Source organism: Anguilla anguilla, chromosome 14 (genome assembly GCF_013347855.1).
Source record: "Anguilla anguilla isolate fAngAng1 chromosome 14, fAngAng1.pri, whole genome shotgun sequence".
Classification (NCBI taxonomy): Eukaryota; Metazoa; Chordata; class Actinopteri; order Anguilliformes; family Anguillidae; genus Anguilla; species Anguilla anguilla.
In genome coordinates this window covers 11,904,658-11,928,265 of record NC_049214.1, presented here as the reverse complement: position 1 = coordinate 11,928,265, position 23,608 = coordinate 11,904,658, and the positions used below count along the sequence as shown (strand labels likewise).

At 41.0% G+C, this 23,608-nt stretch overlaps 1 long non-coding RNA gene across 1 annotated transcript in view; it reads right to left on the bottom strand.

Moving 5' to 3' along the window:
• The window catches only part of LOC118212694, a 40,336-nt gene extending 16,851 nt beyond the window's left edge, over positions 1-23,485 (bottom strand). Inside the window, exons 1-2 of the long non-coding RNA XR_004762291.1 lie at positions 23,052-23,485; positions 15,696-15,787 (exon numbers count right to left, since the gene is read on the bottom strand). This is a non-coding gene — a long non-coding RNA (uncharacterized LOC118212694). The remainder of the gene's footprint in view (positions 1-15,695; positions 15,788-23,051) is intronic.
• Between the last annotated feature and the right edge of the window lie 123 nt (positions 23,486-23,608).

Below are 23,608 nucleotides of genomic sequence, written 5' to 3'. Positions count from 1 at the left end.
TCTGATGAGAGGAGGAAGGAGGATGGGGTGGTCTCCCCACAGCTAAAATAACACCTCTGAACTCAGCAGACGCCAAGAAAAACCACAAAGGCTTCTCTGCAAAGCAGCACAATGCAGGAAGAATGCATTAACCAACTTTTTCTTTTCCACACACCTTCCCCCCCTATTGTACCTCTCTATGGTCAGATTTCCCAATCTTAAAATTCTTTGACCCATAGAAGTGAACTTAATTGCTTTTAAACAAAAACAGTAACTGGCAAGTATGGACACAGCCAGTGACAAATCTTACGGGTTCCAGCATTGAACAGAAGTACATGCCCACCCACCCCCCCACCCCACAGAAGTTACATAATGAGCAGGTATTCCTTTTAATAAGCTGAACAAAGAGGGTTGGTATTGATTAGTCTCACAATGAGGATGCATTCTATCTGTGAAGAAAATCTGATGCAATTTGTTAGCCATATCCTGAGAAAGAGACAGATAAGGAGAGAGAGAGAGAGAGAGAGTAGGCAGGAGGAGACAGCACTGTGACAGCACTTTTGTCCTGTCCTCTTTGTCTTTCACAGACACAGGCCTTGTCTTGCCTGCCGGTAGCTTTTTCCTGCACTGCAAAATGCCCAGAGGGAGGCTATACATTTTTTTCAAATGCGTGCATTTCAAAAACAAAGCACCCTTCTCTTATGGAGATCTGCTAGTGATTTCACTGCAGTTTTTCACGGTCCACCCTCATCCCCCCTTGTACTGAACCTGAGGGACTTTGGCGTGGCGTTGACCGCCCTGTGTTTGCACCACGTATCGGAGGGAGCGGCCGGGACGTTTCGGTGCGAAAGGCGCAGACACTCGCGCAGGCCGCTAAATGTAAGCTGAGCGCCGCAGAGTCTGATGGCCAGATGGAAGACCGCTGTCTTACCCTCGATTAATGCGATGCTTCAGATGCTAAGCTGTTAGATTACCACGGCGTGCCAGCGGACAATTGCCCCTGTAGAGAAGAAAAAAATAAAAAATACAAGATATGCTAACGAGGGCTCCTGGCATTACGGAGCGACGCGTCTCCAGGGCGCGGTGGCGGCTTTTCGCCGCTGAAGGCCCCGGTGGGGCGCTTTGATTCCTGATCAGGCGAAATCCCCAAGTCATCAAGTCTCCTGAAGCGCAACGAACATCTCATCGAGGCGTGTCGATATTTGCAAATAAGGACATGGTGAAAGATGAGCAAAGGCAGTCACAAGAGCATCACTCTGTGTGTGTGTGTGTGTGTGTGTGTGTGTGTGTGTGTGTGCTCGCTTGCAGAGAAATACAGCTGCTTGCCCTCATCATGTTTCGTGCATAGGGGTGCCAACAGATGAAATGATCTGCCTTCTGGTTTGATTCCAAAAATGATGGTTGTAAAGAATACCATGCACTTAGAAAGATAACAATCATGTTAACCGATATATAAATATAACCTCCATTGGATATTGTAGTAAATTAATTTACAGATTGACTCGTCCCCCTTTTTAATTTACCAACATTGAGCTATTGGTTTCACAAATACAGTACAGGGAATTTATTGTGCAGGGGTCATCATGAAATATGCATCGACAGAATTAATTCTGTAACCATGACAATGTATTACAGAGATGACAGATTGGATTGTCTTTCATCTTCAGTCTGGAGATGCTCCACTGCAAAAGTAGAGGCAAATTTAGCCAACAAGTCCAACACCGACGTGTTTGTGGACTGGAGAGGGGGTTCGCAGCTCTGGTTAGTTTCACCTCCCACCTCAGGTTTGGTGAAGCGTACTGCCTGGCACGGCAAGATGCTTTAATTCTTCAAAACAATGACTAGATCCAAGTCTCCTGCATTGCACTGAAATCCCCTCCTTCTCTCTCCCTTTCTCTCACTCACTCCCTTGCTCTCCCTCTCACTCACTCCCTCTCTCTCACACACTCTCTCTGATGATAGAGCACGCATGTGGGGGTACCAAGTCTGATACAGCTCACTAAAAAAACATCCAGGGCGCGGCTGCATCTGCAGTGATTTCACACACAGTACCTGCTATTTCAATAACTTGTGTTATCAGTCCACAACTCTGATGCATTTGAAAAACCAACGGCAAAATACAAAAAGTGACTAAACACAGTGAAAATGCAACTGAAATAAAACTTTATTATTAATTTACTATTAATTATTTTCTAAAAACATTTACCTGACTTATTGTACTGTGTGAGAGACAAAGGGAATGGCAGGGGAACACCCTGGGTGACTCTTATGTCCAGCCAGAAGCAGCAGTGCAGCATAGCGATTAGGGAATGTGGCTTGTGTGCCAAACGTTGCAGGTTCAGGTAGGACACTGTGGTTAACCTGTACTGCTTCTGTAATGTATCTGGCTCTACATTAGAATACTGTGAAAAATTGCAAGTTGCTTACAGTAGGATAAGGGCATCTGCTGAATGACTAAAATGTAAATCTGAATGAATGCACTTTCCAGTTTTTATGCAGTGAATGGGATAATATATTGGAAATATCTACCCTCGGTGAATGTTACGGGGTCCCTGGACTGACTCATGCGGTGTATGCCTCACCTTACATTTGTCAAGGCAATTTTTGAAATCAAGGAACTTGCTTGTGAATAATAAAGTGAGCATGTGCTTTTACTTGTGAGTCAATTTAAGGACAAATGATGACTGAAGCCTTGCCAAAGTGCAGTGTCAGCTGTCTGGTGAATATTTCCGCTTGGAGAACCACCCTGAGTTTGTCAGCAGAATCTCAGGCTCCACACCACTGTATGAATCAAGCCTTGGCCATCTTTACCACATTCTCTTTATAAGCATCATAGGAATCACACATTCCCTGATGTTATCTATGCATTGATTTATCAGTGGAAGACTGGACAATGAAGGCTTAGAAATTAGCTGCATTAGTATAATTAATTATAGTTATATAGAAATCAAATGTGGTAATTTAAGTTCATATTAATTATAGTTAAATTAATTATAAAATATATATATACATACATATATGGTGATTATTAAAATTTGAATGACATTTCGGTGTTATAACGAAGATAATTGTAATTTACCTAATGGTCCATGTGAATTATTGATGCTGGTATTTTCATATTTAAATATGGCTCTGTGATCAAGGTATTACTCCACTGGGGTTATTTCAAACTCACAGGCTCTGCAAATGGGACTATTTTTGAGGCCTTATCCAACACTTGAATTGTACTGTACAGTAAATCAAGTAAAGCCCCACTCCAGACTGAAAAGTGACTAAACCCATAATGAATACAGATGGAAATGGGATTAGAGCAGGGAAAAAAAGATTAATCCTCTAAAAAGCTCTGCTTATTCTGCAAAAAAAAGAAGAAGAAAAAAGCAGTTTACGTCGCATGACTACAGTGTTTTCTGAGCCACGGACAGAACTAATGCCAATTCCCTGAAGAACAATTAATCGGATTTAAAGCGCACTCCCCCTCCCTGCCCCCCCTTGCCCCCCCCCCCCCCCCCCCTTCGCATGCAGCCCCTTCCCCAGACATGCGCCCGCAGACAGACACCATGCCGCTCTGCCCCCAGAGGCCTGACCATTTATCTCTGCGTTAATCTGATCCGAGAAGACCAGAAGGAGCTCTGACGATCGCTGCATGGGTTTTATGGGGGTCATGAGGGGCCAGAATCTACAGGAACCTTCTGTGTGTGTAACAGTGATGATGTCCTGAGCCCAAACCTGGCCCTTTAATTTCCTCTGTGATGAGTACAATGAGGATTCTTTTTAAAACAAGTACTTTAGGATGTGCCAGCTTTTCCTTCTGGAAGTTCCTTCGATATATTCATTCTACTTTTTTGCATCCTTATTACATTTGGAAATGAATACAAACTTATGTTTTGATGCACACACACACACACACGCACACACACACAAATGCACACATACACACACACACACACGTCAGCATGTGATCCATCAGCATAGTAAACTGTTCTTTCAAGGTCAACTCAGGGTAACTTGACCATAGTAGGTAGGGAGCCAGTTTGCTTAGCACTGCAGAGTGTTTTCCCTGACTGTATTAGTTCAGAGAGAAAGAGAGAGTCGCTTTATGCCATGAATCACAATACATTTTTAATGAATCATCTCAGCAACAGCGCCAAGTATATGAAGTTGCAAGTATACGAACTGCACAGTCTCAGGAGCAGTGGCTCCCCTTGCGTTCTGCAACTCACTCTGGGTCCTGCAGTCATATAACACAGCTGAGTGTTCAGTGTGGCTGTTTAGTCACAGTGCAGTGCACAGCAACACAACAATGTCTCACCAGTGATCCTCGGGTCATACACCCCATCTCCCCACTGTCTCCTCACATTGCTTTCCATTTCATTTCAGATTTAATTGGCTTACATTTAATAGTGAACTATGGGATATTATTTCATAAATAAAGGCAGCGGTCGGTTAAAAGAAGAGCATTTATTTGTGTGTTTTTATCTGGCTTATATCGTGCAGCCACCTCTGACTTTATTAGAAGAGATTAAGACATTTGCGCTTTAATTGGACCACCCGTAAAATGGAAATGCCTGTTTTTTTCTTTCTGAAATGGTTTAGCAGAGCTGGTGAAATGCCAGGATTTTGCCCGAGCACAAAGCTTTGTTTTCATGCATCAGCTAATTCTGGATTAAAGCAAGGGAGGAAGGATATGACTGAAAAAACACACCGACCACAGCGAAGAGTACACGCAGACACTGCATGACATTTTCATGCCATTTGTTTCATTATGTCTGTTTTTTTTTTTAATGATCAGATTATATCTTATAGCTGCAAGGAGAGCATTCTATGGTGGAAAACATCGAGTGCTGCCAGTTTTATGCATCTGAATAACAAAAGAGCTGATAATTAAAAGATATCTTTATGCCTATGTTTAATGTGGTGTTACTAACCCAAGCATCAAACAGAGCTCCTGAGTGCAACACCTAAGAGGATCCTACACCACATTTGGCTCAGAGATTGTTTGCATTTATTTTGTACATTTTGTTTTCCTACACATCCCAAATGCCCTGCAACCCTCCATGTTACCAAATAAAAAATAAAAAAAACAGTTCTCAGTAAAATGTTACTCGTCAATTAAACAAAGCTGCATTTTTCATTTTTCTGTCGACCATTTTGGTGAGCAAATACATAGACTATATAACAGTAGTAAAAGGTGAAGGATGGGGTAATTTATCACACGGAAGGACAGCAAAAAGCTGTTGACAATAAAGATTAAAAAGGCTGCTTCCTCCCTCTCTGTTTCCATGTAAAAGAAACTACCCACAGTGGAATATATCCTGTCAGTTAATGGTGAACAATCTTTTTTTCCACAGCAAAAACACCTGGGAGTGCAGGATGTTTTCTAGCTCCCAAACCTCAGATAAGAGACATTCATTTTCCATAATTCCACTGGACAGTGTGTCAGAAAGAGGAGTATGCCACATACCACTGAGCAGAATGTTCCAGTTGACCTTGGCCTGTACCACCTATACCCCATGTTCCTTCAAAACAATTGAAAGGGATTTCAAGCAAATGTTGTTTATTTCTAGTCAAGTCTATAAGACAGTGTTTGAGCATTTAGGGTACATTTACTGAGAAAGTGTGTGTGCACGACTGCACACTGCAAGTTATTTCATAATATACTGTACAGTAGCTGGTCCTCTTTTTTTGTCCTTTGTCAAGTCCCCTTTACTGAATTAGATCACTTTTATGAGCATACATTTATAGCATCACATCTAAATTGCACAATGCAACCAACCTCAATTAGCCTTTTAAAAAGACCTCAGAACCATTCACCTAAATGTGCAGTTCCACAATAACTAAAGAATAACTCTGAGAGGTTTAATATAATGTCGATATAATGTCAATAAATCAAACGGGTAAAATTTTAAGATTTTAAGATTAAGATTTGATGAACACATGGAAATGGCCGTGGTTCCATTAAAATTCCAAAATTCAGAAAGAAACCAGAGACTAAAGGATAAGTACCAATAGCTCAATTCAGCGATGTTTATATTACCAGCTGTCCCATAGGCAAGTTTCATTCAGAGCTCAAGCATCACTTAGTGCTCAGCTGCAAAAATATATGGCAAGAATATTGGACAAATACAATACTTCCAGTCCATCTGGTCCATGTCTTTGTAATACCCTAACATTTTCTTAGCGTACAATTACCAATGGGATTCCGACAACACGCAACAGTGAACAAAAGCTTGCATTCAATATTGTACATTTTGCAGTGACATTATTTACCTCTGCATGATTACATTTTGCAGAATCGCTCAAGTATAGAGTTCACTGAGGACAATCAATCTGCTGTTCAAAGACAGACACTTGTGGAAAATACCAAATAATCTGTGGTAGAGTGATATTACTCCATAATTATGCACCCTTGCGTTTAATAAAAAGTGCAAGATTATTTTTCACTGCATGTAAAATACTTTGTAAACCTCTTAGACCAAGTCTCTTTCTTTTTTTTTTGCTTTGATCATTGCAATGTGCGGTTCTTTAGATGTACCCTCCAGTCTGTATATATTTACATTCATTTCTGAAAGCTAAGATATCATTTCCTAAAGAATGACAATAATTCTTAACAACAACAAAAAACACCACACAAATCCCCTACATATTTCATTCATAATGCACATCACTTTATATTATTAAGCTGTCTTAGCCCAATGCCTTCTGCTCAATTATCAGTCATGAGAGATGCTGATTCCATGTGTTAGCCTCAAGCCATAGCAAGAGAGAAAACCCAAAGGTAGAAAAACAAAACAAATGCAGTTTGAGTGTAAATCAATGTAGTGTTGAGCACTGAACCTGTGTCTGACAAATAGTTTAATTAATTAATGACAACGATGATTTATTAATTAGCCATTCCAAATTTGGGAGAAAAAGAGGGGGAATAAATCTTTTTAAAAGATTAGAATCAAAACAAATGTAGTTACCCATGAGCCCAATTTTGCATTTTAGAAATTCAGTTCTTGTCTGTATTTGGTCAGATCAAATTATGCTTGGTCCCCTATCCTTAATGTTTAATCAATATAAGTTTCTTTTAATTTGCACCTCTGTTCAGTATAACGGCAACACTCTTAATCTAAAACTTTAAGAGATGCATTGAATCAAATGTTTTCTTTACCTCCACAATATCACACCTTCTGTACTCACTGAAATTAATGAGAATTATTGGGCAAGACCAGACAAAGACTTGCTTTAACATGATAAGGACAAAGCACATTGTGGCTAGATTGAACAGAGGCTACTCCTGACCAGCACTTCCACTGTCTTTGGGGTTAGGTACTAATTTCAGGAAAATGTCAAGGTGTCTTGCTTCACATTATGGGGTCACTAACATGTGCACATGTGCACGTATGTGACCGTATGTGTGCGTTAATGCGTGCACGTGCACGTATGCCTGTGTACTTGTGCGTATGTGTTTGCAGAAGCAAAGCCTTTCTCTCTGCCCTCCTCTCTCTGTTCCCAGGATGCCTTCTGGCTGAGATTTGTGAGGAAATTAATCTCCCAGAGACTGGGGCAAGCCGCTGCTCTGACCCCACAGGAAATGGCCCACCAAGAACCCGAGCCCAGACCCAAAGACATGAGAGAAGAGCCAGGGGAAAGGGAAGTGCTGAGGAGAGTCACCAAAAGGCTGCCATCTCACTGTCAGTGCTAAGAAGGACCAGATGCTATTTTACTGAAGCTTAGATGCAGTGCATTTGCGTAAAGTCATTCGGTTCTTGAGAAGGCCAAGAACACAAGTTTTTATAAATGGCCACACTGATAATTGCCATAAAGCTAGTAAACTCAACAAAAAATGATTAAAATCAAGACTTAAAGGCAAGGAGGATATTTGCACAGTATGTATCCAGTGAACTATTCCATTGTCTAACAAAAGAAAATAACTTAGCTAATATAAAACTACAGAATTTTGAAAAATGTCATACACTACCAAACAGAACTATGCGAGAAACCATAATACAGATTAAAGTTGCCAACACAAGATCTCCCAAAAAGGTTCCTGAAACAAAAAAAAGAGCAGGGAATTCCAATACCAGTGCTTCTCACTAACCCTCCAACCACAATTAATACTATCAACAACTGAATAGACCAGCCCCAGTTCAGTTTAGTGACTATGTGTGTTTGCACTCAGAAGGTTTGTAATGATGGTGCACAAAGTACTTGGCAAAAAACTCTTTTATGAAGTATGCTACTGTCACAATATTCCACTTACTAAGACGATTCCACATTCTGATTACGGAATCCATATTAAGAATGTTCGCATATACTACTGCAGTCAGGGTTTTCTCAATCTGCATTGGGCAAGCACCAGCCTAAATTACACACTATTCATTTTTGGCAAAAACAAGGAGAATGCCCCCCCCCCCCCTTTTTATTTTCTTGTCAAGCAGACTGCCAGCATTTTGTTTCCTATTATGTTCAGGGAAAATATCATATTTCTAAAGCTTGTGATGACACAGGTGCGAAAGGAAGCAGCATTCAGTTTGCTTTAAACAAGTGTAGCTGTCACTGACCAAAGAATAATGCCAAATGTACCAACCCATAGGAAAATAAAATGTGTGTGTGCGTGTGTGCGTGCATTTGTTAAATAAAAAATACTGAAAAAGTAAATAAGTTACTATAAGCTATAGCTTCACTTTTAAAAATGAGGACACTATTGAACTTTAACAATGATTCAATGGGAACAAAAATAACACTTTTCTCAAATTATAAATGCATTTCCCTAAAAAATAAGTTGCAAGCATTCACACCCATTTTGTTAATTTTCGCACCCTCCTTTTGCAGGGATAACACCACAGATTTGTCTTCTACAGTGTTTTATGAGATTGGTGAACATATTGGTGGAGATTTCTGACTCCACAAACATTCCTTCAGATCCCACTGTCTGTGCTGGTGAACTGCCTACTTTGACTCAAACCAAGTCTAGAGACTGAGCTGGCCAATGCACAACAGTGATTTTGTGGTCAGTTAGCCATTTCATGGTTGAATTTTAGGTATGCCTGGGACCACTGTCTTGCAGAAAGATTTATTTACAACCATGTTTAAGCTTCTTGGCAAAGGGAACCAGGTTCTTGGAGAGAATTTCTTGCTGGTACTTGCTGGAGTTTGTGATTTAATTAACTTTTCCCCTGGACCAGTAGAAGCAAAAAAAGGTGTGACATTCTTTTCAATATCTTTCTTTCAAACCCACCACTGGTCTACCTGGACAAAAAAAACAAAAATTTTGTTAAAAAAAAGGTCACCACCATGCATCAGCCAGTCAAAAGGCCAATCCAGCGCTATTCAGATAAAGGACTACATAAGATTGCAAAAGCCGCTACTGTGTCTTCTTCAGAGTCATATAAAAGTCATGAAGACGCAACAGCATCAAAACACCTCAGTTTTATTTTTGCACCATTAAAGGGCTTATTTTTCACATGTGTGCTTGAGACTTTCTCCTTTTGCGATCTCAGTTTTGGCCTCATTTGACCATAACTCAGTTCCAATTAAAGTTCCAATGCAATTTAGCATATATACATACACTCCCAAACACGCCCTAGGTACACACAAACACACGCGCGCACACATGCACACAACACCCTTGTTATCTATGGTTAGTCTTTTGGTTCAGTTTGCACTCAATTTTAAGTAGTAGACTTAGGAGCTGTTATTCTAATAGCAATTACAGAGAAGCTCTCCTGTGTGGTTTTCATGAATATTCCGACTGAAGAGAAGAGATCAGCTGTTACCACCTGTTCATTCAGTCATCAATTATGTACACATCTCATACTCCGTTAAAAAAATAAGCTTTGGGGCTACTGCCACTGCAGCTGCAAGATTGGCATGTTTGTGTGAGCGGTGCTTTTATAATAAAATTAAAACCCTGGAGCTGCCCGTCAACTTGAAACACAACACCTACTCTGCTTTTACAGGCTTCTGATGAATAATGGCAAAACCTCAGTTCCCACACCACACAAAAAAGCTTTTATTTGTCCAGCTGTGAAGCAAGCCACCGCTGCAGGAGAATATTAAAATAAGAAAACAAAACCATCTTGAGATGGGGAGGTTTAAAAAAAAAAAATTTGAGTTACATATTTTTTTCCTGGCTTTGAGTTTCACAACATAAGTGGGTCAAGAGAGACTTGAATGAAAAGGTCAAGGTTCCCGAGCGCTATTTTAATGAACTGAAATCTTCAAAACTCGAGAGCCCTGCTCTTGCACAGAAAGCAGAAAAGAAAAAAGGACAGGGATAATTGTCGCAGCAATGAGATTAAGCATATCTTTAAGCCCTTTTTGAAATACTGCATCTGTCCTTTGGATTATTGAAGAATCCGTACGACAAGACAATTAATGAGTGGCATTCACATCCAACTCACTCTCAGCACAGTGCCTAGTAAATAATGAGCTTGTCCATGGCAAAGTGAGTGTTGATGCCTCTCCCCCTCCTACCTTTGTGTTCCACTGGCCATGATCGCAAGCAAGAATACCTGTGGCTCAGCATGTTGCCTCAGTAACTGAATTATTACTAGATTATTATGCTCAAAAATAAACATTTAAGTGACTTCTTCATGAAGGCTATAGGAAACCAGACATCGTATATGTGTGTGTGTGTCTGTGCATGTGTGTCTTGTTTTCAATCATTTTCCTTGAGTAACAACACAGCGATTAAGTCACAAAATACTTGATGCCATCACATATAGCCAGTACTCAGGTTAGGCGAGAAATAAAATTATTTGTGGCAAAAGATGTGCAATATGCAGATTTTGTCATTTAAACAATGCTGGAGCGCAGGTTTTGTTAGCCTTTATTGCAAGCTGTGCTGAAAGCTAACGCAATAGCGAAGTGTACTTATTGAATAAAACTGACTTTTATAAATTTGATTTATTTAACCTCCCTAACATGACGTGAAGAAAGAAGTAAGCAAATGTATCTTGTCAAGTGAGCATGGTGCTCCCTTTATCTTAACTGGATCATCAGGCACCAATAGACCATCTCTGGGTGGAGGTCTCCTCACACACCAATAGTGACTGACTGTACACACACCCCCCCCCCCAGTACCCCTATTTGTTTACTCTGACCCTCATTCATAACAATAAGTAAAACCACGCCGCTAAATTTAACCATCATGCCATCAATGATGCTACTTATAATGAAGAACCGCTTTGTAACCTGAAGGATGCTATCAGCTAGCTGCAACGATCCCTTCACACATTTAATGCTTTGTATCAAGAAGTATGATTAGAAGTCACTTTTCCTCGTCAATGATTTGGATTCAACATCCCCCCTCCCCCAACAAAAACTGCAGCTAATTAATGAGGACATTTTGGCTTCTTGTGAAGATCAAATGGAGGTTAAAGCCGGAGCCCAGGCCTCTGCCGCTCTTTCCTGCTCATTTCTGCATTGAGATACCCTCTAGTGTCGGAATGATCTCTGTTGCTGGAGTGCTTTGTTCCCCTGTTTGGCTGCCTTTGTCTACCTCTCTGATGGCTGCAAATCACCTCGTGGCCAGCAAAGTTTACTGCAGGGGGGGAAAGAGGGCCCCTTTTCAAAGCCCCCTTTTGTGTGCTCCTTTCTTTCTCCTCCACGCCTAACCCACACACCCCCCCCCCCCCTCCCCCTCCCCCCTTTTTTTCTTCTGGCTTTCTCTGACACACAAATCACAAAAAATGGCAGCTTTAGGTCAGGTCATGTAAAACGAGCGTACATCAGATTCTGCTTTGTCCTGTTAGAGAATGCAGAAAGGCTGGGGTACAGCTGCATTTGTGAGATAATTACCCTTAAGATTGCCAGAGGGTGCCCATTTTAAAAAATAGTGACTGGTGCTGTCAACTGTATTTCTATGCAACCTTTTGAAGCTGGTAGAGAAATGAGTACATTCAACCTGCAGGCTGGGGCAGCCAAATGGGGGATGTTTATTTGGGTTTATTTTTGAACTTTTTCCTCCCTACAACACTCCCTCTCCACTATTGTACCTTAAATCCCTCTCTCTCTGTCTCTCTCCACACTACACTTTAGCCACAGGAACTGCACACTATGGGGTACATGTGGAAAAATGCCTGGAGTTGTGGATTTATGTATCCTTTCTCAGAATGTTGCATCTGGCTTGGCTTTTATTTTTAGTAATAGCTTGACCTTGCATGCGTCTATACCACTTTCTATGGGCCGATGGTACACAGCCAAAGAAATGTGCAATTTGTTAATAAAGTCTTATTTATGTATTTATTTTTACCATTAAAAATATGCAATGTATTACACTATTTGTAATCATTGTGAGAACCTGTTTTCAAAGCAATTTTATGGGAGCTCAATGGGACAGATCCATACAATAGTCATTCTCTGATATCCTGCTCTTCATTTAAGATTCCAAAACATATTTATTTCTTTAAATGCTTTGGTCCGGTTAAATGTGCTCCTAAATGTAACACATGGACACTGGGGATTTCTGAAAATAAACGCAACTGAATCTTTGAATGTAACGCATTGCTCTAAGGATACAGCCAATACCAAAATCTGTTCATGGGCTGACTTGGCTTGACTAACAAGTAAATGAAATGTTACACTTTTTCATTATGTCAAAATAAAGACAGACATTAATCCCAGGGCATGTCTGTACGAAGCAGTTGTTAAACTGGATTATTGTAGCCATCTGAACTCCTGTTGAACAATGTCAGGATCAAAGATGGAGGTTATTCACAATCGCAACTCCAAACACCCCACCCTACCCCCACTCCGCAATCACAAACCCCCCAGTCTGCAATCTTAATTCTCACCCTCCAGACTGTGATGGCAATCAGTTTCACTAGTTGAATACAGTATGTGTGCAACACTATGGAGGCAAACCTATGACACAAGCATAAGACTTTGACCTGGTTTGAGCTGTGAGATAACCAGCTTTTGTAAAGATTCTCTTAAACATGCCATTCAGAACAAGAACTGTTTTTTAGGAAAGAGAATCTCATTTCATTTTCATTTCACCTAAATAATGTTTTAAAAGTTCATTAAATTAACTTAAACTTATAAACCCACCACATCAAGTTTTAAAATATCCTGCAGGCACCAGTTACTGAACAGAAGTGTGTTTTTAATGGGGGCGGGAGGTTGGAGTAAGGGTGGGTTGTGGGGTGGTTGTGCACAAAAATGCAGTACCCCTCAATTAAAAAAAGATTCCAACAGTCAACCAATTAAGGGGGAACAAGTGCACAGGTGAGCGGCCTGGTGGCAGGGGATTAAAGGCCCCCGAGAGGAACAGAGCGAGGGAACAAAGGAACACAAGAAGCGCTCCCTTGATTGGTTTGCCGAGCTGAGCTTTCGGGACCGGCCAAATCTCCAGTAATTCCATTAACTTGAACCTCGGCCGTGTCTCTGGCTGAATTAACAAAGTGGAGGGAGGGAAGGGGCTGCCAGGGGCGCAGAGAGCTCCGGGGGAGGGCCGACCAAGGAATTCACAGGCCTGTGGAGTGCCGCCTTCCCATGGGACTTAATAACCCCCCCCCACCCCCACCCAACCCCGGCCACAGCCAAAACACTCACTGCACAAAGTCACATAAAACGCCATTACTCAAAAGCACTTAGAAAAAGAAGGTTTGGTTACAATGATTTAGTAACGTATACCTTTCCCTTGGATTAATATATTATAGCTGTTTAAAATAAACCGCACCATAAATTAAATATATACCGCTAACCTAAATTTCTTGATACAGGAGATATATAATCCACATAACTCATAAAACCACACACTACATGGCCATTTAATTTATTTTGAGTTATGCTATGCTAATTTTGGAGGCATTTACTTTATTCAAAAGATTTAAAGTTGCGCAAAATACAACACCTTTGAATGATTAAATTGTTACAAGTTCCTATGAATAAGAATTTAAGAAAATGAGAGATTTTTAAATATGTTCAGCGTTTTGTTAACAATGAATTATATGGCACTAACTTCCAAGCAAAGGCCAGTGGGTCAGACCCTGCCTGACAAGAGGATATTCTCTTTGATATGTGGAACACCACAGGTCCTGCTGTGCACGATCACAGAGACATATCAGACCTGGGGAAGCATCTCTCTACAGCAGTGTGTGGCTCTGTGAGCCCTCCCTTTGTTCCACTGCCACTGCCACTGCTGCTGTTTTTGGTACGATGATAATGATGATGATGATGATGATTATTTTGATTGTTGGTGTTTTTATTGGTATGATGATGATTATGATGATGATGATGTTATTGTTGCTGTTGTTATGTCACTGCAGGGTTTACTGCAGGATTGAACAGCGTGTGCATCCTAACCTGGGGGCGTGAGGAGGAGCTGCTGACATGGATCGAGAGGGACAGGTGTTCCCTAAAGCTACCCAAACAATAATATTATTTATTTAAAGTGAAAACATCGTCCAGACACTGGCCCCAATTCAAGGTGATTCAGAGGTTTGAGGACTAATGAAACCAGGGTTGCAGATGTTCTGAAAGCAGGGCTTGGGTTTTCCTGGGAAATCGCACACAGGACTCAATGCAACACCCCATTACTTTTCGGTCTGATTTTCAAAAACACACTTTCTCAAGATATTCCTGCTTCCTCCCTAAAGGCCTGAGAAATTGTGTGTCCAGAGTTTACACTGCATGCCCCCCCTTTGGCCAAATATTTTAAATTTGGCTCCACAACCCAGAACTGAGGTTAGAGAGGCCCGGGCACAAAGTTGGAATGAGAAGTGAACCACAGAAAGCCCATAATGGTGTTTTGTGGAGGTGAGCTACAGTCAAGAAGTGTTATAGCAGGGCGTTAAGGCTGTGTGAGAGACTGTTGAGCAAACAATGTGGAATAATATTGTGTAACTTCTGTCTCTCTCTCTCGGTTGCTCTGTCTGTCTCAGCACTTGGTGCAAACTTGCCTTATTCAACCTCCTTTGAGGAATTCCCCAGAGCTCAAGCAATACGCCTACAAAATCATCGTTTCCTGTTTCCCCTTCACTCCATCCATCAACACATTATCCCACACGTCACGCCCTCTCATGCCCACAACGTCTTTGGCCATGCATTTTCACCATGACAGAAAAGCGTAACAGACATGAGTAGGCGCAGGGAAGATGGTCGACCGGGGAAAATAAACCAAACAACGACGGTCCTGTTATGACAGCGAGACTACCAGCATGTGGGCTGAGTCTGCTCAGAGTGTGCGAAGTAGGAGGTTTGCGGTTACAGGGTATTCTGAGTTGGGGGGGGGGTGGGCGGAATGGGAAGACATCTTGTGTGTGGGGGGGAGGGGGTGGTGTTTGCAGGTTTACCCCGCCCTCCTCCCCCTCTCCCCTCCCCCCATGGCACACCTAGGCCGTCTGGGCCTGCAAGACAGACGTCTCCCACACAACTGACTTTCCAGTTTAAAATTCCAAGGCACAAAAGAGGCTGCCCACAGGGTAGCGCAGACAAACAGCCGGCCTACAGTGTTTCGGTGGGACGAAGGCCCTTGGCAGACAGCCACCGACTGTTGAAAAAAAGAAATAGCTCCATTTTAGCTCTTCTTAAAAAAAGAGAGGCCGGCATCCACCCCCACCTCTTCAATGGAATGTGTTAATAATTCACTTCATGGAGATGAAAGGGCCTTTGATAAAAATTGCATAAACACATCTCTGCAGCTCAAAGGTCTCCCTCTCACAATGGAGACTACAGTCTCTCAAATATTAGCGCAGTTGGAGGAAACGGACAGCAGCTAGACTCACTTTTGTTTTATGCTGGTCTCTGAAGGGGCCTGGGTCACTCCACAGAGGATCCAAAAAGGTGGGTCCAGTCATGAGGCGGGTCAGTGGGAGACCTGGAACCAGGCAAACCCTCACACTGTAACCTGCAGAAGGGCATACCGATGCCCTCTTCACATACAATTACACCCAAAAAAAGGCCATTAGTACAACATACACAGCAAAATGTTCAGTGTTAAATCAACTCTTACAGAGTACATATGGTCCCTATTGAACTCGCATGTACTCTGTTAGAGTTGAATTAACACTGGACATTTTACTGTGTACTGCAGGTTAAAGTATAAAAATGCCAATACAACCATAAGGCATTGGACTGCATGGCAAGAGAAAAGGGGCAATGTTTTTCACACAGAGTACTGACAGTGTGAGAATGTTATACACTGGCTCCAGAGGCACTACTGGCAATTCATTTGGGCAGAAATTTGAATTAATCAGTTTTATATTCACCTCAATTTTAATAGGTATAGTACAGTAAAATTCCCACAAATATCTTATGTTTATAACACAACCAAAATAAGGATGAATTTGATCATATTGGGTAAATATCATAGTTCAGTAAACATAAATGCTAATTAATGTAGATTTAGATGTAGATCTAATCAAGTAGATTTACTGGTTATTGACATCAAAATGTAAAGTACATGTTTTGGTGAAGTTTTGTGAAGAAAATTACAACAGAAACATCACATTTGTAAGTACACAGTTGATAATGCAATTGTTTGGGTTCAACAATCGTAGTTAATGTTACCTTGGTATTACACCACAATAAAGCCAATTAAATCTATGTTAGCTTTAAATGTTAAATTCAACCTGAAACCCCATTACTCTGACAATGTTTATTGTAGTCAGTGACCTTTAGTTACACAGGGGCTAATGCTAACTATGACAAAATGATCAGTCCATTATAGCACAGTGGTACTCTAAAGACATGCTTTTCAGCTGGTGGAGGTCATGTACATACTGTATGTACGAGTGGGTGGAGGTTCTTTCTATTGCCAGAGTGAGGTAAATTACAGGCATACTATTGCATATGTACATTCATGGTTCCAAAGATAAATGTGGGTTTAAATTAAGTTCTAATCTGCACTCCAGAGACTTCTGTAGCCTCTGTAACACATCTGATTTATTTGTTTTTGCATTTACATTTTGACATTTAGCAAACTGTTTTCCAGAGGAAAAAGCTTACATTTTTTTAATACATACAAACCATGTGTACAGCTGGATATTAACTGGGGCAATTCAGGTTATGTTCCTTGCTCAAGGGTACAGTGGCAGGCCCCAAAAGGGAAGTGAATCCACAAATTTTGAGTTATATGCCCTGTTCCCCATCCATTGTAGTACACTGTCATCCAGTGCGTTCTGTTTTATTTAGTACAAAAATCAGGTCTCACCCAGGACTGAAACCCCATTGGACCTGACTCCAGGGTGCAGTTATATGCAGGAGTTCATTAGTAGCAACACCATAGCACAGAACACAAGAAACTATTCACACTGGCACAGCTGCTGCCAGAACCGTTACTGCCACTCCACACTGCAGTTCCCATGCTTTCATGCTGGGTTATGTCATTCATTTCCCGAGAAAAAAAAGTGTATCTGCAGTGCTGGGGAGAGGGCATTTTAGGAGAGCACATTAAATATTTAGCAACCCCCCAAATCTGGCTGTTTCCAACAAAATGCTAAAAAAAAATGCAGCACAGCATAAAAAAAGCGCATTCCGTTTCACTGCCACTGACCGCTCAATCAGTCAATCAGTCAATCAGTCTTCCCAGTTCAAGGTTGTGTTAATTATTACTTCACAACCGTTGTGCCTTACGCCCCAGGCCTCATGAAATATTCAATGCAAACATAAATCATTTAGCCTTCTTTTTCTACTTCTGCAATAAATATAAATAAAATCATTGAGGTTCTGTGACCAAGGGAGTATAAATCAGGTTAGGAGAAACCACTAAAGCCAGAGGGCATTTCAGTCTATATTCAAATAGATTTGCACCTTTCAAATTCATTTCTATTCAGAACAACATAAAACATACATACAAAAACATATGAAAAAGCAAGGCAGTTGCACTATATTTACACAACATCATATATGTAGTATAGAAGCATTTATTACTCAAATAAATAATTTTCAAATCACCTCTACACAGGTGGTTTTCTTTTTTTAACAGTCTTTGAGCAGTCCTACACTGTCCACAGTAAGGTGCTGAAGAAGCATGCTCACATGCAGATCATTATGTACTCTTCACTGTGAACTAGGACGGAGTGTGGCACAGTGGGTAAGGAACTGGGCTGGTAACCGAAAGGGCGCCGGTTCGATTCCCGGGTAAGGACACTGCCGTTGTGCCCTTGAGCAAGGTACTTAACCTGCATTGCTTCAGTATACATCCAGCTGTATAAATGGATACAATGTAAAATGCTATGTAAAAAGTTGTGTAAGTCGCTCTGGATAAGAGCGTCTGCTAAATGCCTGTAATGTAATGTAATGAACTTCCACAATCCAATGAGAACACGACAGCCAGAGAGAGAGATGCATTGCTAATTATTCATAATTATGAACACAATCCATTACTTATTTTTAACACAGTAACAATTCATTCGATACATTAATTAACAGAGTCAGTTACACAGCGGGTTGGATATAAGTGTTAAAGCTGAGGAGCTCAGCTGAGGAGCTTTATTTTCCACATAACTCTGGTCCTGCTGCACAGTATGCACACATGCGAGAGAGAGCCGTGGGGCTCTGTGTTTACACAAAGGGAAGCATGTTGGCGAATCCAAATGAATTTTAAATCCCACTCTGGCTTAAATTGCAAATAGTAAAATTATCTGCCCTCCGTCCGATTCTCGCGACCCTCCTTTCATCTCGGCCAGTACCGGTTTTAACCTTCCCGCGTAAGTCACTGCTCCCTTCACGCACCGGCTTGTCTTTGCGCCATAAGCGTGGGATGAATATGGATCGCTGGAAATGCAAACTCTCAGCTGTACACTGATTCAGATTCGACTGTGGGAGCAGCGTCTGGGTCAGGCTGACGAGAAGCAGGACCCGGTCGACTTGAGCTCTCTGAGCTGCGCGGCGCTTTTGCCTCAATATTTGTTTTGCCGCATATTCACACAGTCCCCGATGAACTGAACCCCCCAACCGCTGCTCCTTTATTACTGCCTGCCTTTTCATCTCAAAGCGTGGAAACCGCGCTCGGCGAAAGCCTCTCGGCATTGGCCGTCGCACCACACAGCTGGACAAAGCAGGTTCTCACTTCCCTAATTTACTGTGCAGGCAAACACCAAGCTCAAGTAGCAATATTTCTAATAAAAAAACACCTAAATGTGCTTGAGTAATCTGAATATTATTACAAAATACACTGTAGTGCCCGCTAGAGAACTCTGTTCTTGAATCCGAACATGCACACACACTCAAAAAAAAACATCACCTGTAAGATCTTCCATCCCTAGTTGGCAAATCAATCAACACGTTGGCTGAAATTGTTTAGTGCGGTCAACAGCGCGCTTTATTGGTTTTATAAGAGGACCATCATCGCAACTGAGATTTTTAGCTTAGATTTCCATGCATAAGATGCGGCTGAAAACGAAGTGTAGGCTGCTCTACCTCTGGAACTGGACACTGACGACAGAGTCACTGTCAATACACGGACGACAGGACACCAACTCGGAGAAGAAAACTAAAGGAAGGCACGTGACTCCAGCTTCATGAGCAAACATTCTGGCCAGTCAGAGGCGATCCTTTGCAAATTATCACAAACGATTACTATCACATAAGGCTTTGCTTTAGCCTATGTGTAAGAAACGGGCGACCAGTGAACGTTTCCGTGCAGAAGAGTCAGTGAAACCCTGCAAAGTGAATTTTTTTTTTCATATATCCGGGTAAAACCTGAGTTATATTGGGGCAAACCCAGTCTGTTTATGTCAAAACATCTCTCAACCTAGATTTCCACGCTCTAGACGTCTAGATTCTGGGTATATACAACTTTGTAACTTTATCAAGGAGCATTCCAGACATTTCAGAAAAAAAACTGAAACAAAATTGCATCTACAGAAGAAGCAAACTATTGTTAATGTGACAAAGAATAATGTGCAATCAAGGAGATAAACGTGGTCTTCAGCAGCTTGGAGTAGTTGGTTTAGAAAAAAGAGGCACAATGCTTTAAGGATGTGCACAGCTGATTCTTCTTTTTTAACTTTATATAGTAAGAATTTAAGAAGATTCATGCTGACAAAGTGCACCTCACTAAGTACTTCCACAGAAAACAATGACACATTTCCTGCTATCTTAAATCCAGCCATTATTTTAAACTTTATCCCACTCTAAGGCAGCAAATCCTCACTGTGACTAGTTTGGTGGTCTCCTTCTGTTTTGATATGTTCACTCATCCACAATGAGATATCCTGCCCAGGAACACACAAGATGTCTGTGAAAAGATAGGATTTTCCCATCATGGAAACAAAAAGACCTGACATGTGATAATTATGTCCCATACACATACACTTATTCAAACAAGAGGGAAGTTAAAATCACGTTGCATGTAAACACCCTGTTTTAGCTGATCATTATTGTCCTTAGCAGTGAGCAAGATCTCAAGTTAAATACACTTAAGTGAGACTTTGGCTATATTATCTCTGCTTTTTGTTTTTATTTTGCTCCCCAGGTAGATTTTTTTTTAAACTGGCACAGGGGAAAGCAATGCAGTTGTATATTGTCCAAGGATTCCCTTTGTTTATGGGTGCAGTTGTTCTTGTCTGTTTGCCTGAGGCTTGTTTATCCCCCCATAATTACACACAAACCCTGTCTGTCTAGACACGCCAAATCTCCTCGCTTTGAGTTTGAGAATGCCAATGAGGCTGAAAGAGGGTATTCTGCAGTGGCTGAACAGAGGTGAACTGACGCTCGCAGTTCTGCGGTTTCTATGTTTTGCTACAGTGTATAGAGTCCTGAATATTAATCAATCAGTATGCCCCAACTAAAGGTGACTTCGTGCTACGCAAAAAAGTGCTTCAAAAGCCCTTTTTTTTGGATAAACACTATATATGCATGTTACTGAACTGGGAAACACAGCTATAATTGTGCTTTTAAAAAAATGTACAAAAGTCACGACATCACTATCAGTTACAAGATAGGCAAGGTTTTTGCCACACATTTGCGATATGTGACGTACCAGGGATCATTCATCATGAAATGACTGGAAATTCAAATGCATTTAATAAAGAATGATGGATTGTATTAGAATACAATATCATACAAAAAAATCTGAATAAATCGATCAGCAACAGGTTGAACATTGGACATGTTAAAATCAATGGTTATATGAACACATGCGTCAAAGACTACCATAAAGAGAAGGCTACCCCAGCATAATCTCAGTGGGTTCAATGCAAGATGCAAGCCAGTGGTAAGCCTCAAGAACAGAAAGGCCAGGTTAAAGTTTGCTAAAAAAGTACAGTACAATAAAAAATACAAAGTTGGAACAAAGTCATAATAATAGATGAGACTAATATGTACCAAAATACATATACACATACATGTTCCAAAGCGATAGAAAACGGAAAGTGTGGAGAAAGAAAGGAGAGGAACTGCTCATGCTGACATCTGAGTACTGGGTAGAGAGGACATATTATGTGACCCGTTCTAGCTATCCTAATCAGTCGGAAGTCTCTACGTCAATGTCAATTTCATATAAATCGATGTTTGCTAAAAATGTTCATTTTTGGCTGTTCTGTGGTTTCATCTTATTTCATCAGAACAATATCTTGGCTTTTAAAAATTTGATGACAGAGCGGAATTTTGCATCACTTGGAAGCTAACTAATTTTAGCCAGCTTATTGTCACTAATCACATCAGCTGCTTTTGCAGCTGCTAGTAACTGGGTTTCATCTGATTTTACTTAACAATGTCTTGGCTTTCGTGATCTGTATGTCTTCAAGTCAAATTAAGTGCAAAATATAGTTTTAAAGGTTTTAAACGTGAGATGACAAGGTAGTACCGGAGTTTTGCGTCATTTGGAGGTCTAGATTTAGCACTAGCTATCTGCAGTAACGCTACCTCTGCTTCGCACGGTGAGTGGCTGATTTCAGAGCCTGGGGCAGTCAGAGAGGCCTTTTAATTTATCGATCGAAATGAGAAGGAAATTTTAACAAATATTAAAAGTGTTCTACAACAAACTGGCATACTGCACCTTTAGGATAATGTGAATTTGTCCAATTACTTTTGGTCCCCGAAAATGGGAAACTATATACAAAAAGGGCTTCAATTCCTACACGGTTCACCCAATATGGATGTTAATTCCCACCATAGGCGTAGATTTCGGGGGGGGGGGGGGGTGCAGGGGATACGTCCCCCTCAATATTTAGAACACGTGCATTTGTCCCCCCCGAATAAAAACATGAAATATATTTTGAATTGTCACCTGGTGCCTGAATTTTGTGTTTTCCTTGACATAAAGACATTTTCACCATAAATTGATGCAGAAAAGGCACAAATTGGTGCCTAAAAATTCACCAGAATGCAGGAAATGAAGTGTTCGACTTTAAAAATTCCCTGGGGGACGACCCCCAGACCCTCCGCTTAATGTGTCCCCCTCAATGTTCAAACTAAACCTACGCCACTGATACCCACAAATTAAATCTGAGAGAGTGCACTTTAACCTCATTGTTTAATTTCAAATCCACTGTGCTGGAGTACAGACCCAAAGCACAAAAAATGCATCATGGTCCATTAATTATGGACTCCACTACATATGTAACATAGTCTACTTCACAGTCTACGTATAATCACCAAAGGTTATTTACAAGGAGAACAGTGCATTTCTTGTACACACAGCAATACGGGTGATTCAGAGTGAGCCTCAAACATTTTCATCTTGTTGAATAGTGCCACCTGGTGGACAAAATCAGCACCATCCACAGAGGAACCTCCATTAACTAAATAAAATATTAAGATGGTGACATGGAAAAATTGAGGTGCAAATAATAAATCACTATCTTCGTGGGCCACTTATGATTACCAGCATCACGTGTCAGACAGAGGAGCTCTCCTTAGAGCTATCATTCGTGAATTCACATACTGCTTGCAAACAAGAATTCTTTTAACAATCATCCGGTGAATAGAAAGTGAATAAATTGGTCAGTGTGGTTAAAAAAAGACAACAAACTTTTGTAATGGAAACGCTGGCTTTCTTCAATGACAGCACCTTTATCATGAGATTTTGAAAATAAAATTACCGCAGAATTAAACCTTCAACGCGGTCTTGACTTTCCAAAAAGGGTGTGCGGTAAACTTTCCGCCTCCCTGAATCACCTATCATCTCCACGTACCTGTAGCCTTCTGCTTTGTTTTCTTTCACATTTTTCTTTGTCTTAACTTGCCTGCCAGGTTTTTTTTTACCATCAGCCTCACCACACAAAGTCATTCTCCCAGCACTGCAACGTTCCAGAGCGGTGGAGAGACAGGAGCCCTGAGTGAGAGGGAGAGCACGGAGACCAGATCTCAGGCCAGAGCCCTCACACATGCTAACTATTAGCAACGTCATACCATGATTTATCAAGGATTTTTGTGGGTTTGGAACCTGCTACAAGAGGCAGGAAGCACTGGGATTGAAGAATCACCAACATTACACTGATTGCATCATAGCTTTGAGGCACTGAGCCTAATTTGTAAGGAGGAAAACAAGTACAGATGCCAAAAAATAAACAGCAATGAGCAATTGACAATAATATACAAGTATTTAGATCATTTTTCTTTTCAAAAGACATTTGACATGTGCACCACACATGCACACACACACAAAACGGTCTCTGAGGTGTGCGTGTTTGTTTGTGCACTTGTGAGTGTGGCACACTTTCTCAAAGTCAAACTTCAAAAAAATGTGGAA